The following is an 8,496-nucleotide window of genomic DNA, read 5'->3' as shown; positions in this document are numbered from 1 at the left end:
TTGGCTGCAATGCTTCCTGGTTGTGTCAATGTGTCCTCATGGGGAGGTACATCAGCAAGTGTGGCGGAGGGGCGGTTCAGGGGCACTTGCTGGGTGCTGCAAGGTGCTAGTGCAATGCAATTTCCCACATTCTTACTGGTGTCAGAGAACATAAGGGGTGGCAGGGTGGCACAGCGGTTAGCACTGCTGCCTCACGGTGCCAGGGACCCAGGTTCGATCCCCAGCTTGGGTCACTGTCAATGTGGAGTCTGCACGTTCTCCCCGTGTTTGTGTGGGTTTCCTCCAGCTACATTCACACGCACACGCTCACACGCACGTATATACGCTCACACACATATATACACACACACGTGTGCGGGCTTGCTCACACACACACATACACATATGCTCTCACTCTCACACACACACACACACACACACACCTCCCAAGGGGAGGCGATGGTCTGTTGTATTATTGCTAGACTATTAATCCAGAAACTCAGCTAATGTTCTGGGGGACCCGGGTTCGAATCCCACCATGGCAGATGGTGGAATTTGAATTCAATAAAAAATATCTGGAATTAAGAATCTACTGATGTCCCATTGTCGGAAAAACCCATCTGGTTCCTTTAGGGAAGGAAATCTGCCATCCTTACCCCGGTCTGGCCTACTTGTGACTCCAGAGACACAGCAATGTGGGTGACTCTCAACTGCCATCCAAGGGGCAACTAGGGATGGGCAATAAATGCTGGCCCAGCCAGCGATACCCAGGTCCCAGGAATGAAATAAAAAAACTCTCATACTCACACACTGTCTCTTCCCCACCCATGCACACTCCCACCTCCCACGCACTCTCTCCCCACCCATGCACACCCCCACCTTCCACACTCTCCCTACCCACGCACTCTGCCCCCACCCACGCACTCTCCCCCCACCCAAGCACACTCCCCTATCCATGCACTCTCCCCCACCCACGCACACATCCCCCACCCACCTGCTCTCCCCTGCACTCACACTCGCTCTCCCTCTCTCACATGCACTCTCTCTCTCTCTCTCACACACACACACATATACACATTTTCCCCCCCAACCCAGTGGTGGTGGTGACTGATTTAATTCCCAGCTCATTGAGACAGACAGAGAGAGAGAAAAATACACACACACACACAACGACCCAGGCTGCTCTGAGAATCATCAACCAGCGCCTTATCCCTGCCCCTGCCTTGCTACTGTTAGTGAGGGGCTGGGACTGCTCCTTTAAGAGGGTGAACGCAGCAGCAGTGTGTGGGGGGGAGTGGGGCTGATTGGAATGTAGGTCAGTCACTCAGCCCCATCAGGAGGGGAGAACAGAGAGGCTGTCACAGTGATTACAATCCAACAACCCCCCCTCCAACACACTTACGCCATCCCCTACGCCCACCCCAGGGAGCGAGAGAGAGACACAGAGAGAGAGCGACAGAGACACAGACAGAGAGAGAGAGCGACAGAGACACAGACAGAGAGAGAGACAGAGACACAGCAGAGAGAGAGAGCCACAGACAGAAAGAGAGAGACAGAGAGAGAGAAATACAAAGAGAGGAAAGGGAGGCACGTGCACACATATACACAAACACACACACTCCCCCTCTCTCTCCTACACAGGAAGTAGTTTGGGACAGATGAATGAAAAACAGGAGGAATATATCCCATAGGACAGAAAGAGGTCATTTTTATGCTGTAAAGTGCTGTGCATTAACACTGCAATGAAAATTCCCTAGTTGCCACACTCCGGCACCAATTTGGGTACACTGAGGGAGAATTTAGCACGGCCAATGTACCCTAACCAGCGAGGAATCCAATCATCTTTCGAACATCACAGTGGAACTGCTTCCTGTGCCCTTTCTGCTTGTCCCCTTCAGTGAAGGAAAGCCTGTCTGCGTCACACGAGCAATTTGAATTTGGAGCAGGAGTCAGCCATTCGGCCCCTCCAGCCCGGCTGCCCATTCCATAAAGATCATAGCTATATCTGAGTGTAACTCCAATCCCACATCCCTGCTGATCCCACGGTAACCCATCACTCCCCTCGTTAATCCGGAACCTATCCACCTCTGTCTGGATAATATTCCTAGTCTTTGCTCCCACCACTTTGTGAGGAAGAGTGTTCCAGAGACTCTGCATTCTCCGAGAGGAAACATTTCTCCTCATCTCCCTCTGAAACAGGCAACCCCTTATTTTTAAACATTCATCCCGTAGCTTAAAGTTCTTGATCAAGTTGGCTTCTAAACTCCACTGGATACAAGCCCGGCCTCTCCAACCTTTCCTCATCACACAACAGGCACAGTGGATAGCACAGCACCAGGGACCCGGGTTCAATTCCAGACTCAGGTCAGTGTCTCCCAGTGTCTTCCTGGGTTTCCTCCGGGTGCTCCGGTTTCTTCCCACAGTCCAAAGGTGTGCAGGTTAGGTGGATTGGCCATGCTAAATTGCCTCTTAGTGTCCAAAGATGTGCAGGTTAAGGGGATTGGCCATGCTAAATTGCTCCTTTGTGTCCAAAAATGTGCAGGTTAGTTGGATTGACCATGCTAAATTGTCCCTTGGTGTCTAAAAATGTGCAGGTTAGAGTGGATTGGCCATGCTAAATTGTCCCTTTGTCTGAGGGATATTAGCAGGGTAAATGTGGAACTGAGACACGACAGATCAGCAATGATCTTATTGAATGGCGGGGCAGGCTCGAAGGGCTAGATGGCCTACTCCTGCTCCTATTTCTTATGTTCTTATATGTGTGGTTACAGGGATAGGGCCTAGGATTGTGGCGGGTGCAGGCTTAGTGAGCCAAATGGCCTCCTCCTGCACTGTAGGGATTCTATGACAACCAGTCCATGCGTGGTGTTAGTCTGGGAAACCTTCTCTGACCACTCCCAACACATTCACGACTTTCTTTAAATAAGGAGACCAATACTTCCACAATACTCCAGATGTGGTCTCACCAACTACCCCCCAGACAACTAAAGCAAAATCTCCCGATATTTATAACCCATTCCCCCCTCGTGATGAACAATATCATGATGCGACTCCAATCTTACCCACCAGCACACATGACTTTGAACTGGCCTTCGAATGGGGCGCTTGGAGTCATCAGAGAACCAGATGGGGATATTTTTAAAAACCACGGTCATCATTACTGGGAGTAGCTCCAGCATTGATGAATGTAAATTTCACCAGATGGCCTGGGATTTGAACCTGTGTCCCCATCCCACGCCAGCCCTCCCCACCTCACCTCTCCGCCTCACTTCCTCCCTCACCCCCTGGTCCCAACGAATGCATCAACCTGAGCTTTTGGATTACTAGTCCAGTGACAATCCTGATACACCACCAGCTCCGAATCCAAAGGAGATTTGAATCATTATCTTAAGAGGAACATTTGGCAGGGCTAAGGGAAAAGTCAGGGGAGTGGAATACTCTTTTGGAAGGCTGGCACAGAAGGAATGGGTCAAATAGCCTTCCTCTAAGCTGTGACCATCCGATGCTTCTGACTTTCGCATCACACAGTAAGCTTAAAGCTTATTTATTAGTGTCACCAGTTGGCTTCCATTAACACTGCAATGAAGTTACTGTGAAAAGCCCTTAGTTGCCACACTCCCATTGGGGTACACTGAGGGAGAATTTAGCACGGCCAATGCACCCTAACAAGCACGTCTTTCAGGGTGTGGGAGGAAACCCATGCAGACACAGGGAGAATGTACAGACTCCGTACCGACAGTGACCCAAGCCAGGAATCGAACCCGGATCCCTGGTGCTGTGAGGCAGCAGTGCTAACCACTGTGCCACCGTGCTGCCGGGAATCGAACCCGGGTCCCTGGCGCTGTGAGGCAGCAGTGCTAACCACTGTGCTACCGTGCTGCTGGGAATCAAACCCGGGTCCCTGGCGCTGTGAGGCAGCAGTGCTAACCCACTGTGCCACTGTGCTGCCTCCTGGTCAGCAGTTAATTGGCAATGGGGCACACTGAAGGAACAATATCGAAGATGCCCTTCTCTAATCTCAACCCAAGGCTTCCTGGTCAATCCCTCCCTCCCAGATGGAGCTGCCAAAGTTGACCTGCCCAATGGGATGGATGTTGCAGGCTAGGGTGCCTCTGTCAAAGGTGGGTGAGGGGGTTGAGGTGGTGGGCGTGGTCTTGAGATCTTGCGAGATTTGAAATGCACAAGGCACATGAGGAAGAGTGATCCCAGAGTGATTGGATGTGACTGAGACACTCTTACATTTATACAACATCCCTTCATTGGGGGAACTCATGGGAATATCACCCAACAGGAACTGACACCAGGGACACAGAGGGAAAACCCCCGGGACAGGCAACCAGCAACATCCTCAAAGAGATTGGCTTTAAAAAGCACCTTAAACAGGGAGGCAGAGAGAGGGAGGCACATAGCGAGAGAGACAGAGACAGAGTCACAGAGAGAGAGAGAAACACATAGACAGAGAGAGAGAGAAATACAGAGAGAGTGACAGAGACAGAGACACAGAGAGAAATGCAGAGAGGGAGACAAAGGGAGACAGAGAAATACAGAGAATGAAAGAGACAGAGAGCAACAGGGAGACTTTGGGGAGCAAATTTTGATGAGGATTCATGCAGCTGAAGGCATGGACACCAGTGGTGATAATGAGGAAATGCAGACACTTAGTGTCCAAAGATGTGCAGGTGGATTGGCTATGCTAAATTGACCCTTGGTGTCCAAAGATGTGCAGGTTAGGTGGATTGGCCATGCTAAATTCACCCTTAGTGTCCAGAGATGTGCAGGTTAGGGGGATTGGCTAGGCTAAATTGCCCCTTAGTGTCCAAAGATGTGCAGGGTACGTGGATTGGCCATGCTAAATTGCCCTTTAGTGTCCAAAGATGTGCGGGTTAGGTGGATTGGCCATGCTAAATTGTCCCTTAGTGTCCAAAGATGTGCAGGTTAGGTGGATTGGCCATGCTAAATTGCCCCTTAGTGTCCAAAGATGTGCAGGTTAGGTGGATTGGCCATGCTAAATTGCCCCTTAGTGTCCAAAGATGTGCAGGTTAGGTGGATTGGCCATGCTAAATTGCCCTTTAGTGTCCAAAGATGTGCAGGTTAGATGGATTGGCCATGCTAAATACACGGGATATGGGGATAGGGCGCAGGCAAAGGGGGTGTGGGGGGGGGTCCTTGGTAAGATGCTCTTTCAGAGTTAGTGCAGACTCAATGGACCGAACGGCTTCCTTCTGCACTGTAGGGATTCCATGGAGAGGTTGTGAAATGTGGAGTGTTCCAGAGCAAGAATTTGATTGAACCTCTCCAGTCGAAGATGGAATGGCCGAATCCTCATCCCTCTGGGGCCAATCGAGGTGAACAAACTCTGGAGGCTGCCTGCTCTTCGTTGCTACGCAGGGTGGAACCACACTGGATGATGACTGATTGATCTGAATGACTTGGTGTGGCAGTGATGGGGAGGGAGGAGTGAGGAAAGGAGTTTAAGTTAATTTATTAGTCACAAGTAGGCTGACATTAACACTGCAATGAAGTTACTGTGAAATCCCCCGAATTGCCACACTCCAGCGCCTGTTCTGGTACACTGAGGGAGAATTTAACATGGCCAATGCTCCTAACCAGAACGTCTTTGGACACTAAGGGGCAATTTAGCGTGGCCAATCCACTTATCAGTACGTCTTTCGAACTGTGGGAGGAAACCAGAGCACCCGGAGGAAACCCATGCAGACACGAGGAGAACGTACAGACTCTGCACAGATGGTGACCCAAGCTAGGAATCAGACCCAGGTCCCTGATGCTGTGAGGCAGCAGTGCTAGGAGGGGGAGAATGAGGGAGGGAGAAGGAAGGAGGGGGGAAGGGAGTGGAGCCGTTCCCCCAGCACCTAGTTGGACTTTCCGTGAACAGAGAGCAGCCATCACTCCCTCGTTCAGTATAAAACATAATTTATTGTGGAAAACATGTCAGGTTGGGTCTTGGAAACTCAGCTAGAAAAGGGAAGAACAACACTGGGAACAAGCAGCTTACACAACACCACAAGGAGACACATCAGACCTTGACAAAAACATCAACAGATCTCAGCAATTTGGACAGGTTCTCACGCATGCACTGGGCGTCACATCATGAAAAACACAAAGATTACAGGAAATTCCAGAACCAAAAAACAGAAGGAAAGCAGATCGCATTTCCCCCTCCTCCCCGCCCCCGCAACACCACAGCATCCGGCCACACTCTCACTCCCTCCCCAGCCCCGGCTACAGGGAAGGGTGTGTGGGGCAGGGTGGGAGGGGGGTGTGCAAGGGCTAAGGGTCCTTCTGTGAGATGAACACTCCAGTTGGGTTCAATAACTCCCCCACCCACTCCTCGCCCCTCTTCACCCACATGGTCCCCAGAGGCTGGCATTGGACTGGGAGAGGATTGGCTTCTAGGGCACCAATTCCTCTTCATTGAGACTGGGATTGATTAGATTGATGGGGGTCAGTTGGGGGGGGGGCATTAGTGGGAGGTCATTGGGCCGATGGGGGTCAGTGAGGTTGATGGGGTGCAGTGAGGGGGCAGTAGGCCTGATGGGGAGGTCAGTGGGCTGACAATGGAGGGCAGGTGGGGTCAATGGCAGCAGTGGGGGAGTCACTGGGGTTTATGGGGGTCAGAGGGGTGATTGGAGTTCAGTGGGGTCAATGGGGAGTCACTTTGGGGTCAGTGGGGAGGTCAGTAGGGGGGTCAATAGGGTGGATGGGGTCAATGGAGTCGATGGGGGTCAGAGGGGTCAATGGGCGAGTCAGTGGGGGTTCAGTGGGGTCGATGGGGGTCATTGGGGTTGAAGGGGCTGATGGGGGGTCAGTGGGGTTGAAGGGGAGTCACTTTGGTGTCAGTAGGAGTTCATTGGGTTTGATGGGGATCATTGGGTTGATGGGGTCAGTAAGGGGTCAGTGGGGTTGATGGGGTTAGTAGGGGGTCAGTGGGGTCGATGGGGTAAGTGAGAGGTCAGTAGGATTGATGGGGTCAGTGAGGGGTCGGGGGGCCGATGGGGTTCAGTGCGAGAGTGAGTGGGGGACAGTAGGGTTGATGGGGGCAGTGAGGGGACAGTGGGTTGATGGAAGCAGTGGAGGGGTTGAGTGGGGGGCAGTGAGGTCAGTGGGGAAAGTAGGGGGTCAGTGGGGGGTCAGTAGGGTTGATGGGGACAGTAGGGAGTCAGTGGGGTCGATGGGGGACACTGGGGTCGATGGGGGCAGTAGGGCGTCAGTGGGGTTGATGGGGGCAGCGCGGGGATAGTGGGGTCGATGAGAGCAGTAGGGGGTCAGTGGGGTCGATGAGGGCAGTAGGGGGTCAGTGGGGTTGATGGGGCCAGCGCGGGGATAGTGGGGTCGATGAGAGCAGTAGGGGGTCAGTGGGGTCGATGAGGGCAGTAGGGGGTCAGTGGGGTCGATGAGGGCAGTAGGGGGTCAGTGGGGTTGATGGGGAGCAGTGGGTAGAAGCATTGGTGCTAGGTTGTTAGATGATAAGGTTCGCTAGCACTGGGTCTGGTGGGTGACGGTAAGTGGAGACAGAGACAGGGATACTGCCACCCTCCCCAGGGCAGGAGCTGACCGAGCCAGCCCAACACCAAATTCAAGTATTCCCGGAACGTTTTCCCAGTGTGGGATGATCCGGGTTGTGTGTCCGGTGGTTTGCAGACAATCCATTGTCCCACACAGCAGGGTCTAGCGACCGTGGACTCACCCCTGGACTGGAGACTTCACCCTGGACCATGGATGTGAGAGTTTGGTCTCGACATTCCAGGCTGGATTCCTGTCCGGCGAGGTGTGGATGGGGTGGGGTCAGCTCTCTCACATCTCAGCCCTTTTCCCACTTTATCTTGCAATGGGTGCATCTCTTGGGAAAGACAGGATTAGTGCAGGAATAAAAGCCAGGGTGGGAGGTGGGAGCGAGGGCAAGAGTGGACGACAGCAGGATAGGTCAGCTCCAGTTTCCCCCTGCTGTCCTTTTCCCGGACAGAACTAAAGATTGGCACATTGTGAGAAGAGCCCCGAGAACGCAGGACAATTTTGGCAACATTTCTGGGAGGGGGAGAGGCGTCTACATCATTGCCTCCTCCCCCCAAGATAGTAGAGTAAGGAACTCAAGTCGGTGGAGGATATTGGAGAGCTTGTCAGGGGTTAGGATTCAAGAGGATTGCATGTGGTGTTCGTAAATCCGGGGGTCTCAAACAGAACTGAAAACATTCAGTGTTCAGAACTACACATTAAGTTAAGAAAAAACTCTCATTGACACTCGCGATCCATCTTAATCTGTAAACAGAATATCCCGCCTTTAACTCATGTGGATATGAAGCTGTCTCATTGCCAGTAAACATGGGACGTTACGCTGTATCTCAAGCCCCTTCCCTGACCCCACCACAAACCCCTCCACCAAGAGGAGGTTACAGAAGGAGGTGCACTGCCACCTTCTCGAGAGCAAACTGGACTGGTCAACATTGGCGAGAGGATTTGAGCGCAGGAGCGGGGATGTCTTGCTGCAATTGTACAGGATGT

The sequence above is a fragment of the Carcharhinus amblyrhynchos genome, unplaced genomic scaffold, assembly GCF_965287045.1.
Source record: "Carcharhinus amblyrhynchos unplaced genomic scaffold, sCarAmb.v2.hapA chromosome_102, whole genome shotgun sequence".
NCBI classification, from domain to species: domain Eukaryota; kingdom Metazoa; phylum Chordata; class Chondrichthyes; order Carcharhiniformes; family Carcharhinidae; genus Carcharhinus; species Carcharhinus amblyrhynchos.
Note: the sequence above shows the minus strand (reverse complement) of the source record.